Source organism: Pristiophorus japonicus, chromosome Y (genome assembly GCF_044704955.1).
Source record: "Pristiophorus japonicus isolate sPriJap1 chromosome Y, sPriJap1.hap1, whole genome shotgun sequence".
Taxonomy (NCBI): Eukaryota; Metazoa; Chordata; class Chondrichthyes; family Pristiophoridae; genus Pristiophorus; species Pristiophorus japonicus.
The window spans coordinates 22,415,085-22,435,243 of record NC_092011.1 but is presented as its reverse complement, the minus strand read 5'-3'; positions in this window follow the sequence as shown (position 1 = coordinate 22,435,243).

Below are 20,159 nucleotides of genomic sequence, written 5' to 3'. Positions count from 1 at the left end.
ATAAAAACTGACGGCAAAAGCTTCGATAGATATGTGAAGAGAAAAAGATTAGTGAAGACAAACATAGGTAGGGCCCTTGCAGTCAGATTCAGGTGAATTTATAATGGAGAACAAAGAAATGGCAGACCAGTTGAACAAATACTTTGGTTCTGTCTTCACGAAGGAAGACACAAATAACCTTCCAGAAATACTAGGGGACCGAGGGTCTAGTGAGAAGGAGGAACTGAAGGAAATCCTTATTAGGTGGGAAATTGTGTTAGGGAAATTGATGGTATTGAAGGCTGATAAATCTCTGGGGCCTGATAGTTGGCATCCCAGAGTATTAAGGAAGTGACCCTAGAAATAGTGGATGCATTGTTGATCATTTTCCAACAATATATCGACTCTGGATCAGTTCCTATGGACTGGAGGGTAGCTAATATAACACCACTTTTTAAGAAAGGAAGGTGAGAGAAAATGAGTAATTATAGACTGGATAGCCTGACATCAGTAGTGGGGAAAATGTTGGAATCAATTATTAAAGATGAAATAGCAGCGCATTTGGAAAGCAGTGGCAGGATCGGTCTAAGTCAGCATGGATTTATGAAAGGGAAATCATGCTAGACAAATCTTCTAGAATTATTTGAGGATGTAACTGGTAAAGTGGACAAGGGAGAACCTGTGGATGTGGTGTATTTGGACTTTCAAAAGGCTTTTAACAAGGTCCTACACAAAAGATTTGTGTGCAAAATTAAAGCACATGGTATTGGGGGTAATCTATTGACGTGGATAGAGAACTGGTTGGCAGACAGGAAGCAGAGAGTCGGGATAAACGGGTTCTTATCAGAATGGCAGGCAATGACTAGTGGGGTGCCGCAGGGCTCAGTGCTGGGACCCCAGCTATTTACATTATACATTAATGATTTAGATGAAGAAATTGAGTATAATATCTCCAAGTTTGCAGATAAAACTAAGATGGAGGGGTGCAGTGTGAGCTGTGAGGAGGATGCTAAGAGGCTGCAGGGTGACTTGGACAGGTTGGATGAGTGGGCAAATGCATGGCAGATGCAGTATAATGTGGGTAAATATGAGATTATTCACTTTGGTTGCAAAAATACGAAGGCAGAATATTATCTGAATGGCGGCAGATTAGGAAAAGGGGAGGTGCAACGAGACCTGGGTCTCATGGTAAATCAGTGACTGAAAGGTGGCATGTCAGTACAGCAGCAGGCAGTGAAGAAGGCAAATGGTATGTTGGCCTTCGTAGCTAGGGGATTTGAGTATAGGAGCAGAGAGGTCTTACTGCAGTTGTACAGGGCCTTAGTGAGGCCTCATCTGGAATATTGTGTTCAGTTTTGGTCTCCTAATCTGAGGAAGGACATTTTTGCTATTGAGGGAATGCAGCGAAGGTTCACCAGTCACATTCCTGGGATGGCTGGACTGACTTATGAGGAGAGACAGGATCGACTGGGCCTGTATTCACTGGAGTTTAGCGGAATGAGAGGGGATCTCATAGAAACATATAAAATTCTTACGGGACTGGACAGTTTAGATGCAGGAGGAATGTTCCCAATGTTGGGGAAATCCAGAACCAGATGCCACAATCTAAGGATAAGGGGTAAGCTATTTAGGACTGAGATGAGGAGAAACTTCTTCACTCAGAGAGTTGTTAATCTGTGGAATTCCCTACCGCAGAGAGTTGTTGATGTCAGTTCATTGGATATGTTCAAGAGGGAGTTAGATATGGCCCTTACGGCTAAAGGAATCAAGGGGTATGGAGAGAAAGCAGGAAAGGGGTACTGAGGTGAATGATCAGCCATGATCTTATTGAATGGTGGTGCAGGCTCAAAGGGCCGAATGACCTACTCCTGCACCTATTTTCTATATTTCTATGTTTCTATGACAAACCTACTGGAGTTTTTTGAGGATGTAACTGATAGAATAGAAAAGGGAGAACCAATGGATGTAGTGTATTTGAATTTTCAGAAGTCCCTTGATAAAGTCCCACATAAGAGGTAAGTGTGCAAAATTAAAACCCGTGGGATTGGGGGTAATGTACTGACATGGATTGAAAATTGATTAACTGACAGGAAACAGAGATTAGGAATAAACAGGTCTTTTTCGGGGTGGCGGGCAGTGACTAATGGGGTACCACAGGGATCAGTGCTTGGGGCCCAGCTATTCACAATATATAGAAATGATTTCGATGAGGGAACCAAATGTAATATTTCCAAGTTTGCTGATGACATAAAACTCGGTGGGATTGTAAGTTCTGAGGAGGATGCACCAACACTGCAAGTTGATTTAGATAGGTTGAGTGAATGGGCAAACACATGGCAGATGCTGTATAACGTGGATAAATGTGAAGTTATCCACTTTGGTAGGAAAAACATAAGGGCAAAGTATTATTTAAATGGTGATGGCTTGGGAAGTTTTGATGTACAGAGGGATCTGGGTGTTCTTGTACACCAGTCAGTGAAAGTAAACATGCAGTTGCAGCAAGCAGTTAAGAAGGCAAATGGTATGTTGGCCTTCATTGCAAGAGGTTTTGAGTATAGGAGCAAGGATGTCTTACGACAATTATACAGGGCCTTGGTGAGACTGTACCTGGAGTATTGCATGCAGTTTTATTCTCCATACCTAATAAAGGATATACTTGCCATAGAGGGAGTGCAGCGAAGGTTCACCAGACTGATTCCCGGGATGGCAGGACTGTCGTGTGAGGAGAGATTGGGTCGACTAGGCCTGTATTCACTAGAGTTTAGAAGAATGAGAGCGGATCGCATTGAAACGTATAAAATTCTGACTGGATTGGATAGATTGGATGTGGGGAGGATGTTTCCTCGGGCTGGGAAGTCTAGAACAAGGGGTCACAGTCTCAGGATACGGGGTAGGAAATTTGGGACTGAGATGAGGAGAAATGTTTTCACTCAGAGGGTGGTGACCTTGTGGAATTCTCTACCACAGAAGGCTGTGGAGGCCAAGTCACTGAATATATTTAAATGGGAGATAGATAGATTTCTACATAAGGAATGGAGTGATTGGGGAGTGGAGTGATTGGGGAATGGAGTGATCGGGGAATGGAGAGATCTGGGATTGGAGTGATCGGGGAATGGAGTGATCGGGGAATGGAGTGATTGCGGAATGGAGTGATCGGGGAATGGAGTGATCAGGGATTGGAGTGATTGGAGAATGGTGTGATCAGGGAATGGAGTGATTGGGGAATGGAGTGATCGGGGACTGGCGTGATCGGGGAATGGAGTGATCGGGGAATGTAGTGATCAGGGATTGGAATGATTGGAGAATGTTGTGATCAGGGAAAGGAGTGATTGGGGAATGGATTGATCAGGAATGGAGTGATCGGGGAATGGAGTGATCGGTGAATGGAGTGATTGGGGAATGGAGTGATCGAGAATGGAGTGATCAGGAATGGAGTGATCAAGAATGGAGTGATCAGGAATGGAGTGATTGGGGAATGGAGTGATTGGGAATGGAGTGATTGGGGAATGGCATGAAAGGGGAATGGAGTGATCGGGGAATGGAGTGATTGGGGAATGGAGTGATCGGGAATGGAGTGATTGGGAATGGAGTGATCAGGAACGGAGTGTTGGGGAATGGAATGATTGGAGAATGGAGTGATCAGGAATGGAGTGATCAGGAATGGAGTGATCGGGGAATGGAGTGATCGGGGAATGCAGCGATCGGGAATGGAGTGATCGGGGAATGGAGTGATCGGGGAATGGAGTGATCGGGAATGGAGTGATCAGGAATGGAGTGATTGGGGATTGGAGTGACTGGGGAATGGAGTGATCAGGAATGGAATGATCAGAGAATTGAGTGAACAGGAATGGAGCGATTGGAGAATGGAGTGATTGGAGAATGGAGTGATAAGGAAAGGAGTGATTGGGGAATGGAGTGATTGGGGAATGGAGTGATCGGGGAATGGAGTGATCTGGGAATGGAGTGATCAGGATTGGAGTGATTAGGGAATGGAGTGAACAGGAATGGAGTGATTGGAGAATGGAGTGATTGGGGAATGGAGTGATTGGGGAAGGGAGTGATTGGGGAATGGAGTGAAAAGGAAAGGAGTGATTGGAGAATCGAGTGATAAGCAATGGAGTGATTGGGGAATGGAGTGATAGGGAATAGAGTGATCGGGGAATAGAGTGATCTGGGATTGGAGTGATCGGGGAATGGAGTGATCAGGGAATGGAGTGATTGCGGAATGGAGTGATCGGGGAATGGAGTGATCAGGGATTGGAGTGATTGGAGAATGGAGTGATCAGGGAATGGTGTGATCGGGGAATAGAGTGATTGGGGAATGGAGTGAAAAGGAATGAAATGATTGGAGAACGGGGTGATAAGGAATGGAGTGATTGGGGAATGGAGTGATTGGGGAATGGAGTGATCGGGGAATGGAGTGATCGTGGAATGGAGTGAACAGAAATGGAGTGATTGGAGAATCGAGTGATAAGGAATAGAGTGATTGGGGAATGGATTGAAAAGGAATGAAGTGATTGGAGAACGGGGTGATAAGAAATGGAGTGATTGGGGAATGGAGTGATTGTGGAATGGAGTGATTGGGGAAGGGAGTGATTGGGGAATGGAGTGAAAACGAATGGAGTGATTGGAGAATCGAGTGATAAGGAATGGAGTGATTGGGGAATGGAGTGATAGGGAATGGAGTGATCGGGGAATGGAGTGATCTGGGATTGGAGTGATCGGGGAATGGAGTGATCAGGGAATGGAGTGATTGCGGACAGGAGTGATCGGGGAATGGAGTGATCAGGGATTGGAGTGATTGGAGAATGGAGTGATCAGGGAATGGTGTGATCGGGGAATGGAGTGATTGGGGAATGGAGTGAAAAGGAATGAAATGATTGGAGAACGGGGTGAAAAGGAATGGAGTGATTGGAGAATGGAGTGATTAGGGAATGGAGTGATTGGTGAATGGAGTGATCGAGGACTGGCGTGATCGGGGAATGGAGTGATCGGGGAATGTAGTGATCAGGGATTGGAATGATTGGAGAATGGTGTGATCAGGGAAAGGAGTGATTGGCGAATGGAGTGAGCGGGAATGGATTGATTGGGGAATGGAGTGATTGGGGAATGGAGTGATTGGGGAAAGGAGTGATCGGGGAATGGATTAATTGGGGAATGGAGTGATCGGGGAATGCAGCGATCGGGAATGGAGAGATCGGGGAATGGAGTGATCGGGAATGGAGTGATCAGGAATGGAGTGATTGTGGATTGGAGTGATTGGGGAATGGAGTGATCAGGAATGGAGTGATCGGGGAATGGAGTGATCGGGGAATGGAATGATCGGGAATGGTGTGATTGGGGAATGGAGTGATCGGGGAATGGAGTGATTGAGAAAGGGAGTGATCGGGGAGTGGAGTGATCGGGAATGGAGTGATTGGCGAATGGAGTGATCGGGGAATGGAGTGATCGGGGAATGGAGTGATCGGGAACGGAGTGATCGGGGAATGGAGTGATTGGGGAAGGGAGTGATCGGGGAGTGGAGTGATCGGGAATGGTGTGATTGGGAGTGGAGTGATCAGGAGCGGACTTTTGGGGAATAGAGTGATTGGAGAATGGAGTGATCAGGAAAGGAGTGATCGGGGAATGGAGTGATCGGGGAATGGAGTGATCTTGGGATGCAGCGATCGGGAATGGAGTGATTGGGGAATGTAGTGATCTGGGAATGGAGTGATCAGGAATGGAGTGATTGGGGATTGGAGTGATTGGGGAATGGAGTGATCAGTAATGGAGTGATTGGGGAATGGAGTGATTGGGGAATGGAGTGATCGGGGAATTGAGTGATTGGGGAATGAAGTGATTGGGGAATGGAGTGATCAGGGAATGGAGTGATCAGGAATGGAGTGGTTGGGGAATGGAGTGATCGGGGAAGGTGGTGATCGGGGAATGGAGTGATCGGGGAATGGAGTGATCAGGGTTTGGAGTGATTGGAGAATGGAGTGATCAGGGAATGAAGTGATCAGGGAATGTAGTGATCGGTGACTGGCATGATCGGGGAATGGATTGATCGGGGAATGGAGTGATCAGGGATTGGAGTGATTGGAGAATGGAGTGATCGGGGAATGGAGTGACCGGGCATGGAGTGATCGGGCAATGGAGTGATCGCGAAATGCAGCAATCGGGAATGGAGTGATCGGGGAATGGAGTGATTGGGGAATGAAGTGATAAGGAATGGAGTGATTGCGGAATGGAGTGATTGGAGAATGGAGTGATAAGGAATGGAGTGATTGGGGAATGGAGTGATTGGGGAATGAAGTGATAAGGAATTGAGTGATTGCGGAATTGAGTGAACAGGAATGGAGTGATTGGAGAATGGAGTGATAAGGAATGAAGTGATTGGGGAATGGAGTGATCGGGGAAGGGAGTGATCGGATTGGGGAATGGAGTGATCAGGGATTGGAGTGATCGGGGAATGGAGTGATCGGGGAAGGGAATGATTGGGGAATAGAGTGATTGGGGCCTGGCGTGATTGGGGAATGGAGTGATCGGGGAATGGAGTGATCAGGGATTGGAGTGATTGGAGAATGGAGTGATCAGGGAATGGAGTGATTGGGGAATGGAGTGATTGTGGAATGGAGTGATCGGGAATAGAGTGATCGGGAATGGAGTGATCGGGGACTGGAGTGATCAGGAATGGAGTGATCGGGGAATGGAGTGATCAGGGAATGGAGTGATCGGGGAATTGAGTGATCGGGGAATTGAGTGATTGGGGAATGAAGTGATTGGGGAATGGAGTGATCAGGGAATGGAGTGATCAGGAATGGAGTGATTGGGGAATGGAGTGATCGGGGAAGGGGGTGATCGGGGAAGGGGGTGATCGGGGAATGGAGTGATCGGGGAATGGAGTGATCAGGGTTTGGAGTGATTGGAGAATGGAGTGATCAGGGAATGTAGTGATCGGGGACTGACATGATCGGGGAATGGATTGATCGGGGAATGGAGTGATCAGGGATTGGAGTGATTGGAGAATGGTGTGATCGGGGAATGGAGTGATCAGGGAATTGAGTGATCGGGGAATTGAGTGATTGGGGAATGAAGTGATTGGGGAATGGAGTGATCAGGGAATGGAGTGATCAGGAATGGAGTGATTGGGGAATGGAGTGATCGGGGAAGGGGGTGATCGGGGAATGGAGTGATCGGGGAATGGAGTGATCAGGGTTTGGTGTGATTGGAGAATGGAGTGATCAGGGAATGAAGTGATCAGGGAATGTAGTGATCGGGGACTGGCATGATCGGGGAATGGATTGATTGGGGAATGGAGTGATCAGGGATTGGAGTGATTGGAGAATGGAGTGATCGGGGAATGGAGTGACCGGGCAGGGAGTGATTGGGGAATGGAGTGATTGGGGAATGAAGTGATCAGGAATGGAGTGGTTGGGGAATGGAGTGATCGGGGAAGGGGGTGATCGGGGAATGGAGTGATCGGGGAATGGAGTGATCAGGGTTTGGAGTGATTGGAGAATGGAGTGATCAGGGAATGAAGTGATCAGGGAATGTAGTGATCGGTGACTGGCATGATCGGGGAATGGATTGATCGGGGAATGGAGTGATCAGGGATTGGAGTGATTGGAGAATGGAGTGATCGGGGAATGGAGTGACCGGGCATGGAGTGATCGGGCAATGGAGTGATCGCGGAATGCAGCAATCGGGAATGGAGTGATCGGGGAATGGAGTGATTGGGGAATGAAGTGATAAGGAATGGAGTGATTGCGGAATTGAGTGAACAGGAATGGAGTGATTGGAGAATGGAGTGATTGGGGAATGAAGTGATTGGGGAATGGAGTGATCGGGGAAGGGAGTGATCGGATTGGGGAATGGAGTGATCAGGGATTGGAGTGATCGGGGAATGGAGTGATCGGTGAAGGGAATGATTGGGGAATAGAGTGATTGGGGACTGGCGTGATTGGGGAATGGAGTGATCGGGGAATGGAGTGATCAGGGATTGGAGTGATTGGAGAATGGAGTGATCAGGGAATGGAGTGATTGGGGAATGGAGTGATTGTGGAATGGAGTGACCGGGAATAGAGTGATCGGGAATGGAGTGATCGGGGAATGGAGTGATCAGGAATGGAGTGATCGGGGAATGGAGTGATCAGGGAATGGAGTGATCGGGGAATAGAGTGATCGGGGAATTGAGTGATTGGGGAATGAAGTGATTGGGGAATGGAGTGATCAGGGAATGGAGTGATCAGGAATGGAGTGATTGGGGAATGGAGTGATCGGGGAAGGGGGTGATCGGGGAATGGAGTGATCGGGGAATGGAGTGATCAGGGTTTGGAGTTATTGGAGAATGGAGTGATCAGGGAATGAAGTGATCAGGGAATGTAGTGATCGGGGACTGGCATGATCGGGGAATGGATTGATCGGGGAATGGAGTGATCAGGGATTGGAGTGATTGGAGAATGGAGTGATCGGGGAATGGAGTGATCAGGGAATTGAGTGATCGGGGAATTGAGTGATTGGGGAATGAAGTGATTGGGGAATGGAGTGATCAGGGAATGGAGTGATCAAGAATGGAGTGATTGGGGAATGGAGTGATCGGGGAAGGGGGTGATCGGGGAATGGAGTGATCGGGGAATGGAGTGATCAGGGTTTGGAGTTATTGGAGAATGGAGTGATCAGGGAATGAAGTGATCAGGGAATGTAGTGATCGGGGACTGGCATGATCGGGGAATGGATTGATTGGGGAATGGAGTGATCAGGGATTGGAGTGATTGGAGAATGGAGTGATCGGGGAATGGAGTGACCGGGCATGGAGTGATCGGGGAATGGAGTGATTGGGGAATGAAGTGGTAAGGAATGGAGTGATTGCGGAATGGAGTGATTGGAGAATGGAGTGATAAGGAATGGAGTGATTGGGGAATGGAGTGATTGGGGAATGAAGTGATAAGGAATGGCGTGATTGCGGAATTGAGTGAACAGGAATGGAGTGATTGGAGAATGGAGTGATAAGGAATGGAGTGATTGGGAATGGAGTGATTGGGGAATGAAGTGATAAGGAATGGCGTGATTGCGGAATTGAGTGATCAGGAATGGAGTGATTGGAGAATGGAGTGATAAGGAATGGAGTGATTGGGGAATGGAGTGATCGGGAAATGGAGTGATCGGATTGGGGAATGGAGTGATCAGGGATTGGAGTGATCGGGGAATGGAGTGATCGGGGAAGGGAATGATTGGGGAATAGAGTTATTGGGGACTGGCGTGATTGGGGAATGGAGTGATCAGGGAATGGAGTGATCAGGGATTGGAGTGATTGGAGAATGGAGTGATCAGGGAATGGAGTGATCAGGAATGTAATGATCGGGGAATGGAGTGATCGGGGAATGGAGTGATCAGGAAATGGAGTGATCAGGGAATGGAGTGATTGGGAATGGAGTGAACGGTAATGGAGTTATTGGGAATGGTGTGATTGGGGAATTTAGTGAGGGGGAATGGAGTGATGGGGAATGGAGTGATCGGAGAATGGAGTCATCGGGAATGGAGTGATGTGGAATGGAGTGATCAGGGAATGGAGTGATCATGAATGGAGTGTTCGGGGAATGGAGTGATCTGGGAATGGAGTGAACGGTAATGGAGTTATCGAGAATGGAGTGATCGGGGAATGTAATGATCTGGGACTGGAGTGAACGGTAATGGAGTTATCGGGAATGGTGTGATTGGGGAATGGAGTGATCGGGGAATGTAGTGATGAGGAATGGAGTGATTGTGGAATGTCGTGATTGGGGAATGGAGTGATTGGGGAATGGAGTGATGGGGAATGGAGTGATTGGGAATGGAGTGATTGTGGAATGGAGTGATGGGGAATGTAGTGATCAGGAATGGAGTGATTGGGGAATGGAGTGATTGGGGAATGGAGTGATTGGGGAATGGATTGATGGGGAATGGAGTGATTGGGAATGGAGTGATTGGAGAATGGAGTGATCAGGAATGGAGTGATCGGGGAATGGAGTGATCGGGGAATGTCGTGATCAGGAATGGAGTGATTGGGGAATGGAGTGATTGGGGAATGGAGTGATCGGTAAAGGAGTGATCGGGGAATGGAGTGATCGGGGAATGGAGTGATCGGGGAATTGAGTGATCGGGGAATTCAGTGATTGGGGATTGGAGTGATCGGGGAATGAAGTGATCGGGAATGGAGTGATTAGGGAATGGAGTGAACAGGAATGGAGTGATTCGAGAATGGAGTGATCAGGAATGGAGTGATCGGGGAATGGAGTGATCGGGGAATTGAGTGATCGGGAATGGAGTGATTGGGAATGGAGTGATCAGGAATGGAGTGATCGGGGAATGGAGTGATCTGGGAATGGAGTGATTGGGGAATGGCTTGATCGGGCAATGAACTGATCGGGGAATGGAGTGATCGGGAATTGGAGTAATCGGGGAATGGAGTGATCGGGGAATAGAGTGATCGGGAATGGAGTGATCGGGGAATGCAGCGATCGGGAACGGAGTGTTGGGGAATGTAATGATTGGAGAATGGAGTGATCAGGAATGGAGTGATCAGGAATGGAGTGATCGAAGAATGGAGTGATCGGGGAATGGAGTGATCGGGGAATGCAATGATCGGGAATGGAGTGATCGGGGAATGGAGTGATCGGGGAATGGAGTGATCAGGAATGGAGTGATCAGGAATGGAATGATTGGGGAATGGAGTGATCAGGAATGGAATGATCGGGGAATGGAGTGATCGGGGAAATGAGTGATTGGGGAATGGTGTGATTGGGGAATGGTGTGATTGGTGAATAAAGTGATTGGGGATTGGAGTGATCAGGGAATGGAGTGATCAGGAATGGAGTGATTGGGGAATGGAGTGAACAGGAATGGAGTGATTGGAGAATGGAGTGATAAGGAATGGAGTGATGGGGGAATGGAGTGATTGGGGAATGGAGTGATCAGGGAATGGAGTGATCAGGAATGGAGTGATTGGGGATTGGAGTGATTGGGGAATGGAGTGATCAGGAATGCAGTGATCGGGGAATGGAGTGATCGGGGAATGGAGTGATCGGGAAAGGAGTGATTGGGAATGGAGTGATCAGGAATGGAGTGATCGGGAAATGGAGTGATCGGGGAATGGAGTGATTGGGGAATGGCGTGATCGGGCAATGAACTGATCGGGGAATGAAGTGATCGGGGATTGGAGTGTTCGGGGAATGGAGTGATCGGGGAATAGAGTGATCGGGAATGGAGTGATCGGGGAATGGAGTGATCAGGAATGGAATGATCGGGGAATGGAGTGATCGGGGAAATGAGTGATTGGGGAATGGTGTGATTGGGGAATGGTGTGATTGGTGAATAAAATGATTGGGGATTGGAGTGATCAGGGAATGGAGTGATCAGGAATGGAGTGATTGGGGAATGGAGCGAACAGGAATGGAGTGATTGGAGAACGGAGTGATAAGGAATGGAGTGATTGGGGAATGGAGTGATTGGGGAATGGAGTGAAAGGGGAATGGAGTGATTGGGGAATGGAGTGATCAGGAATAGAGTGATCAGGAATGGAGTGATCGGGGAATGGAGTGATCGGGGAATGGAGTGATCGGGGAATGCAGCGATCGGGAATGGAGTGATCGGGGAATGGAGTGATCAGGAATGGAGTGATCGGGAATGGAGTGATTGGGGATTGGAGTGATTGGGGAATGGAGTGATCAGGAATGCAGTGATCGGGGAATGGAGTGATCGGGGAATGGAGTGATCGGGAATGGAGTGTTTGGGAATGGAGTGATCAGGAATGGAGTGATCGGGGAATGGAGTAATCGGGGAATGGAGTGATTGCGGAATGGCGTGATCGGGCAATGAACTGATCGGGGAATGGAGTGATCGGGGATTGGAGTGATCGGGGAATGGAGTGATCGGGGAATAGAGTGATCGGGAATGGAGTGATTGGGAATGGAGTGATCAGGAACGGAGTGTTGGGGAATGGAATGATTGGAGAATGGAGTGATCAGGAATGGAGTGATCAGGAATGGAGTGATCGAAGAATGGAGTGATCGGGGAATGGAGTGATCGGGGAATGCAGCGATCGGGAATGGAGTGATCGGGGAATGGAGTGATCGGGGAATGGAGTGATCAGGAATGGAGTGATTAGGAATGGAGTGATTGGGGAATGGAGCGATCAGAAATGGAATGATCGGGGAATGGAGTGATCGGGGAAATGAGTGATTGGGGAATGGTGTGATTGGGGAATGGTGTGATTGGTGAATAAAGTGATTGGGGATTGGAGTGATCAGGGAATGGAGTGATCAGGAATGGAGTGATTGGGGAATGGAGTGAACAGGAATGGAGTGATTGGAGAACGGAGTGATAAGGAATGGAGTGATTGGGGAATGGAGTGATTGGGGAATGGAGTGAACAGGAATGGACTGATTGGAGAATGGAGTGATCAGGGAATGGAGTAATTGGGGAATGGAGTGATTGGGGAATGGAGTGATCGGGGAATGGAGTGATCGGGGAATGGAGTGATTGTGGAATGAAGTGATTGGGGAATGGAGTGATCAGGGAATGGAGTGATCAGGAATGGAGTGATTGGGGAATGGAGTGATCGGGGAAGGGGGTGATCGGGGAATGGAGTGATCGGGGAATGGAGTGATCAGCGTTTGGAGTGATTGGAGAATGGAGTGATCAGGGAATGAAGTGATCAGGGAATGTAGTGATCGGGGACTGGCATGATCGGGGAATGGATTGATCGGGGAATGGAGTGATCAGGGATTGGAGTGATTGGAGAATGGAGTGATCGGGGAATGGAGTGATCGGGGAATTGAGTGATCGGGGAATTGAGTGATTGGGGAATGAAGTGATTGGGGAATGGACTGATAAGGGAATGGAGTGATCAGGAATGGAGTGATTGGGGAATGGAGTGATCGGGGAAGGGGGTGATTGGGGAATGGAGTGATCGGGGAATGGAGTGATCAGGGTTTGGAGTGATTGGAGAATGGAGTGATCAGGGAATGAAGTGATCAGGGAATGTAGTGATCGGGTACTGGCATGATCGGGGAATGGATTGATTGGGGAATGGAGTGATCAGGGATTGGAGTGATTGGAGAATGGAGTGATCGGGGAATGGAGTGACCGGGCATGGAGTGATCGGGCAATGGAGTGATCGCGGAATGCAGCAATCGGGAATGGAGTGATCGGGGAATGGAGTGATTGGGGAATGAAGTGGTAAGGAATGGAGTGATTGCGGAATGGAGTGATTGGAGAATGGAGTGATAAGGAATGGAGTGATTGGGGAATGGAGTGATTGGGGAATGAAGTGAAAAGGAATGGAATGATAGCGGAATTGAGTGAACAGGAATGGAGTGATTGGAGAATGGAGTGATAAGGAATGGAGTGATTGGGGAATGGAGTGATCGGGGAAGGGAGTGATCGGATTGGGGAATGGAGTGATCAGGGATTGGAGTGATCGGGGAATGAAGTGATCGTGGAAGGGAATGATTGGGGAATAGAGTGATTGGGGACTGGTATGATTGGGGAATGGAGTGATCGTTGAATGGAGTGATCAGGGATTGGAGTGATTGGAGAATGGAGTGATCAGGGAATGGAGTGATCAGGAATGGAATGATTGGGGAATGGAGTGATCGGGGAATGGACTGATCAGGAAATGGAGTGATCAGGGAATGGAGTGATTGGGAATGGAGTGAACGGTAATGGAGTTATCGGGAATGGTGTGATTGGGGAATTTAGTGAGGTGGAATGGAGTGATGGGGAATGGAGTGATCGGAGAATGGAGTGATCGGGAATGGAGTGATCGGGGAATGTAGTGATTAGGAATGGAGTGATCGGGAATGGAGTGATCGGGAATGGAGTGATTGGGGAATGGAGTGATGTGGAATGGAGTGATCAGGGAATGGAATGATCATGAATGGAGTGTTCGGGGAATGGAGTGATCTGGGAATGGAGTGAACGGTAATGGAGTTATCGAGAATGGAGTGATCGGGGAATGTAATGATCTGGGACTGGAGTGAACGCTAATGGAGTTATCGGGAATGGTGTGATTGGGGAATGGAGTGATCGGGGAATGTAGTAATCAGGAATGGAGTGATTGTGGAATGGAGTGATGGGGAATGTAGTGATCAGGAATGGAGTGATTGGGGAATGTCGTGATTGGGTAATGGAGTGATTGGGGAATGGAGTGATGGGGAATGGAGTGATTGGGGAATGGAGTGATCGGGGAATGGAGTGATCGAAGAATGGAGTGATCGGGGAATGGAGTGAATGGGGAATGTCGTGATCAGGAATGGAGTGATTGGGGAATGGAGTGATTGGGGAATGGAGTCATCAGTAAAGGAGTGATCGGGGAATGGAGTGATCGGGGAATGGAGTGATCGGGGAATTGAGTGATCGGGGAATTGAGTGATTGGGGAATGAAGTGATTGGGGAATGGAATGATCAGGGAATGGAGTGATCAGGAACAGAGTGATTGGGGATTGTAGTGATTGGGGAATGGAGTGATCAGGAATGCAGTGATCGGGCAATGGAGTGATCGGGGAATGGAGTGATCGGGAATGGGGTGATTCGGGGAATGCAGCGATCGGGAACGGAGTGTTGGGGAATGTAATGATTGGAGAATGGAGTGATCAGGAATGGAGTGATCGAAGAATGGAGTGATCGGGGAATGGAATGATCGGGGAATGCAATGATCGGGAATGGAGTGATCGGGGAATGGAGTGATCGGGGAATGGAGTGATCAGGAATGGAGTGATCAGGAATGGAGTGATTGGGGAATGGAGTGATCAGGAATGGAATGATCGGGGAATGGAGTGATCGGTGAAATGAGTGATTGGGGAATGGTGTGATTGGGGAATGGTGTGATTGGTGAATAAAATGATTGGGGATTGGAGTGATCAGGGAATGGAGTGATCAGGAATGGAGTGATTGGGGAATGGAGTGAAAAGGAATGGAGTGATTGGAGAACGGAGTGATAAGGAATGGAGTGATTGGGGAATGGAGTGATTGGGGAATGGAGTGATTGGGGAATGGAGTGATCGGGGAATGGAGTGATTGGGGAATGGAGTGATCAGGAATAGAGTGATCAGGAATGGAGTGATCGGGGAATGGAGTGATCGGGGAATGGAGTGATCGGGGAATGCAGCGATCGGGAATGGAGTGATCGGGGAATGGAGTGATCAAGAATGGAGTGATCGGGAATGGAGTGATTGGGGATTGGAGTGATTGGGGAATGGAGTGATCAGGAATGGAGTGATCGGGGAATGGAGTGATCGGGGAATAGAGTGATCGGGAATGGAGTGATTGGGAATGGAGTGATTAGGAACGGAGTTTTCGGGAATGGAATGATTGGAGAATGGAGTGATCAGGAATGGCGTGATCGGGCAATGAACTGATCGGGGAATGGAGTGATCGGGGATTGGAGTGATCGGGGAATGGAGTGATCGGGGAATAGAGTGATCGGGAATGGAGTGATTGGGAATGGAGTGATTAGGAACGTAGTGTTGGGGAATGGAAAGATTGGAGAATGGAGTGATCAGGAATGGCGCGATCAGGAATGGAGTGATCGAAGAATGGAGTGATCGGGGAATGGAGTGATCGGGGAATGCAGCGATCGGGAATGGAGTGATCGGGGAATGGAGTGATCGGGGAATGGAGTGATCAGGAATGGAGTGATTGGGGAATGGAGTGAACAGGAATGGAGTGATTGGAGAACGGAGTGATAAGGAATGGAGTGATGGGGGAATGGAGTGATTGGGGAATGGAGTGAACAGGAATGGAGTGATTGGAGAATGGAGTGATAAGGAATGGAGTGATTGGGGAATGGAGTGATTGGGGAATGGAGTGATCGGGGAATGGAGTGATTCGGGAATGGAGTGATCAGGAATGTAGTGATCAGGAATGGAGTGATCGGGGAATGGAGTGATCGGGGAATGGAGTGATCGGGGAATGCAGCGATCGGGAATGGAGTGATCGGGGAATGGAGTGATCGGGTAATGGAGTGATCAGGAATGGAGTGATCAGGAATGGAGTGATTGGGGATTGGAGTGATTGGGGAATGGATTGATCAGGAATAGAGTGATCGGGGAATGGAGTGATCGGGGATTTGTGTGATTGGGGAATGGTGTGATTGGGGTATTAAGTGATTGGGGATTGGAGTGATCGGGAATGGAGTGATCAGGAACGGAGTGAACAGGAATGGAGTGATTGGAGAACGGAGTGATAAGGAATGGAGTGATTGGGGAATGGAGTGATCAGGAATGGAGTGATCGGGAATGGAGTGATTGGGGATTGGAGTGATTGGGGAATGGAGTGATCAGGAAGGGAGTGATCGGGGAATGGAGTGATCGGGGAATGGAGTGATTGGGGAATGGCGTGATCGGGCAATGAACTGATCGGGGAATGGAGTGATCGGGGATTGGAGTGATCAGGGAATGGAGTGATCGGGGAATAGAGTGATCGGGAATGGAGTGATTGGGAATGGAGTGATCAGGAACGGAGTGTTGGGGAATGGAATGATTGGAGAATGGAGTGATCAGGAATGGAGTGATCAGAAATGGAGTGATCGAAGAATGGAGTGATCGGGGAATAGAGTGATCGGGGAATGCAGCGATCGGGAATGGAGTGATCAGGGAATGGAGTGATCGGGGAATGGAGTGATCAGGAATGGAGTGATCAGGAATGGAGTGATTGGGGAATGGAGTGATTGGGGAATGGAGTGATCGGGAATAGAGTTTTCAGGAATGGAATAATCGGGGAATGGAGTGATCGGGGAATGGAGTGATCAGGGAGGGGAGTGAATGGGGAATGAAGTGATCGGGGAATGGAGTGATCGGGAATGGAGTGATTGGAGAACGGAGTGATAAGGAATGGAGTGATTTGGGAATGGAGTGATTGGGGAATAGAGTGATCTGGGAATGGCGTGATTGGGGAATGGAGTGAAAATGAATGGAGTGATTGGAGAATCGAGTGATAAGGAATGGAGTGATCGGGGAATGGTGTGATTGCGGAATGGAGTGATCGGGGAATTGAGTGATCAGGGATTGGAGTGATTGGAGAATGGAGTGATCGGGGAATGGAGTGATCGGGGAATGGATTGATCAGGGATTGGAGTGATCGGAGAATGGAGTGATCGGGGAATGGAGTGATTGGGGAATTGAGTGATCGGGAATCGAGTTTTCAGGAATGGAGTGATTAGGGAATGGAGTGATCGGGGAATGAAGTGATCGGGGAATGGAGTGATTGGGGAATGGTGTGATTGGGGAATGGTGTGATTGGTGAATAAAGTGATTGGGGATTGGAGTGATCAGGGAATGGAGTGATCAGGAATGGAGTGATTGGGGAATGGAGTGAACAGTAATGGAATGATTGGAGAATGGAATGATAAGGAATGGAGTGATTGGGGAATGGAGTGATTGGGGAATGGAGTGATCGGGTAATGGAGTGATTGGGGAATGGAGTGATCAGTAATAGAGTGATCAGGAATGGAGTGATCGGGAAATGGAGTGATCGGGGAATGGAGTGATCGGGGAATGCAGCGATCGGGAATGGAGTGATCGGGGAATGGAGTGATCGGGGAATGGAGTGATCGGGGAATGGAGTGATCGGGGAATGCAGCGATCGGGGAATGGAATGATCAGGAATGGAATGATCGGGGAATGGAGTGATCAGGAATGGAGTGATCAGGAATGGAATGATCGGGGAATGGAGTGATCGGTGAAATGAGTGATTGGGGAATGGTGTGATTGGGGAATGGTGTGATTGGTGAATAAAATGATTGGGGATTGGAGTGATCAGGGAATGGAGTGATCAGGAATGGAGTGATTGGGGAATGGAGTGAACAGGAATGGAGTGATTGGAGAACGGAGTGATAAGGAATGGAGTGATTGGGGAATGGAGTGATTGGGGACTGGAGTGATTGGGGAATGGAGTGATCGGGGAATGGAGTGATTGGGGAATGGAGTGATCAGGAATAGAGTGATCAGGAATGGAGTGATCAGGGAATGGAGTGATCGGGGAATGGAGTGATCGGGGAATGCAGCGATCGGGAATGGAGTGATCGGGGAATGGAGTGATCAGGAATGGAGTGATCGGGAATGGAGTGATTGGGGATTGGAGTGATTGGGGAATGGAGTGATCAGGAATGGAGTGATCGGTGAATGGAGTGATCGGGGAATAGAGTGATCGGGAATGGAGTGATTGGGAATGGAGTGATTAGGAACGGAGTTTTCGGGAATGGAATGATTGGAGAATGGAGTGATCAGGAATGGCGTGATCGGGCAATGAACTGATCGGGGAATGGAGTGATCGGGGATTGGAGTGATCGGGGAATGGAGTGATCGGGGAATAGAGTGATCGGGAATGGAGTGATTGGGAATGGAGTGATTAGGAACGGAGTGTTGGGGAATGGAATGATTGGAGAATGGAGTGATCAGGAATGGCGCGATCAGGAATGGAGTGATCGAAGAATGGAGTGATCGGGGAATGGAGTGATCGGGGAATGCAGCGATCGGGAATGGTGTGATCGGGGAATGGAGTGATCGGGGAATGGAGTGATCAGGAATGGAGTGATTGGGGAATGGAGTGAACAGGAATGGAGTGATTGGAGAACGGAGCGATAAGGAATGGAGTGATGGGGGAATGGAGTGATTGGGGAATGGAGTGAACAGGAATGGAGTGATTGGAGAATGGAGTGATAAGGAATGGAGTGATTGGGGAATGGAGTGATTGGGGAATGGAGTGATCGGGGAATGGAGTGATTCGGGAATGGAGTGATCAGGAATGTAGTGATCAGGAATGGAGTGATCGGGGAATGGAGTGATCGGGGAATGGAGTGATCGGGGAATGCAGCGATCGGGAATGGAGTGATCGGGGAATGGAGTGATCGGGTAATGGAGTGATCGGGGAATGGAGTGATCAGGAATGGAGTGATTGGGGATTGGAGTGATTGGGGAATGGATTGATCAGGAATAGAGTGATCGGGGAATGGAGTGATCGGGGATTTGTGTGATTGGGGAATGGTGTGATTGGGGTATTAAGTGATTGGGGATTGGAGTGATCGGGAATGGAGTGATCAGGAACGGAGTGAACAGGAATGGAGTGATTGGAGAACGGAGTGATAAGGAATGGAGTGATTGGGGAATGGAGTGATCAGGAATGGAGTGATCGGGAATGGAGTGATTGGGGATTGGAGTGATTGGGGAATGGAGTGATCAGGAAGGGAGTGATCGGGGAATGGAGTGATCGGGGAATGGAGTAATTGGGGAATGGCGTGATCGGGCAATGAACTGATCGGGGAATGGAGTGATCGGGGATTGGAGTGATCGGGAAATGGAGTGATCGGGGAATAGAGTGATCGGGAATGGAGTGATTGGGAATGGAGTGATCAGGAACGGAGTGTTGGGGAATGGAATGATTGGAGAATGGAGTGATCAGGAATGGAGTGATCAGGAATGGAGTGATCGGGGAATGCAGCGATCGGGAATGGAGTGATCAGGGAATGGAGTGATCGGGGAATGGAGTGATCAGGATTGGAGTGATCAGGAATGGAGTGATTGGGGAATGGAGTGATTGGGGAATGGAGTGATCGGGAATAGAGTTTTCAGGAATGGAATAATCGGGGAATGGAGTGATCGGGGAATGGAGTGATCGGGGAGGGGAGTGAACGGGGAATGAAGTGATCGGGGAATGGAGTGATCGGGAATGGAGTGATTGGAGAACGGAGTGATAAGGAATGGAGTGATTTGGGAATGGAGTGATTGGGGAATAGAGTGATCTGGGAATGGAGTGATTGGGGAATGGAGTGAAAATGAATGGAGTGATTGGAGAATCGAGTGATAAGGAATGGAGTGATCGGGGAATGGAGTGATTGCGGAATGGAGTGATCGGGGAATTGAGTGATCAGGGATTGGAGTGATTGGAGAATGGAGTGATCGGGGAATGGAGTGATCGGGGAATGGATTGATCAGGGATTGGAGTGATCGGAGAATGGAGTGATCGGGGAATGGAGTGATTGGGGAATTGAGTGATCGGGAATCGAGTTTTCAGGAATGGAGTGATTGGGGAATGGAGTGATCGGGGAATGAAGTGATCGGGGAATGGAGTGATTAGGGAATGGTGTGATTGGGGAATGGTGTGATTGGTGAATAAAGTGATTGGGGATTGGAGTGATCAGGGAATGGAGTGATCAGGAATGGAGT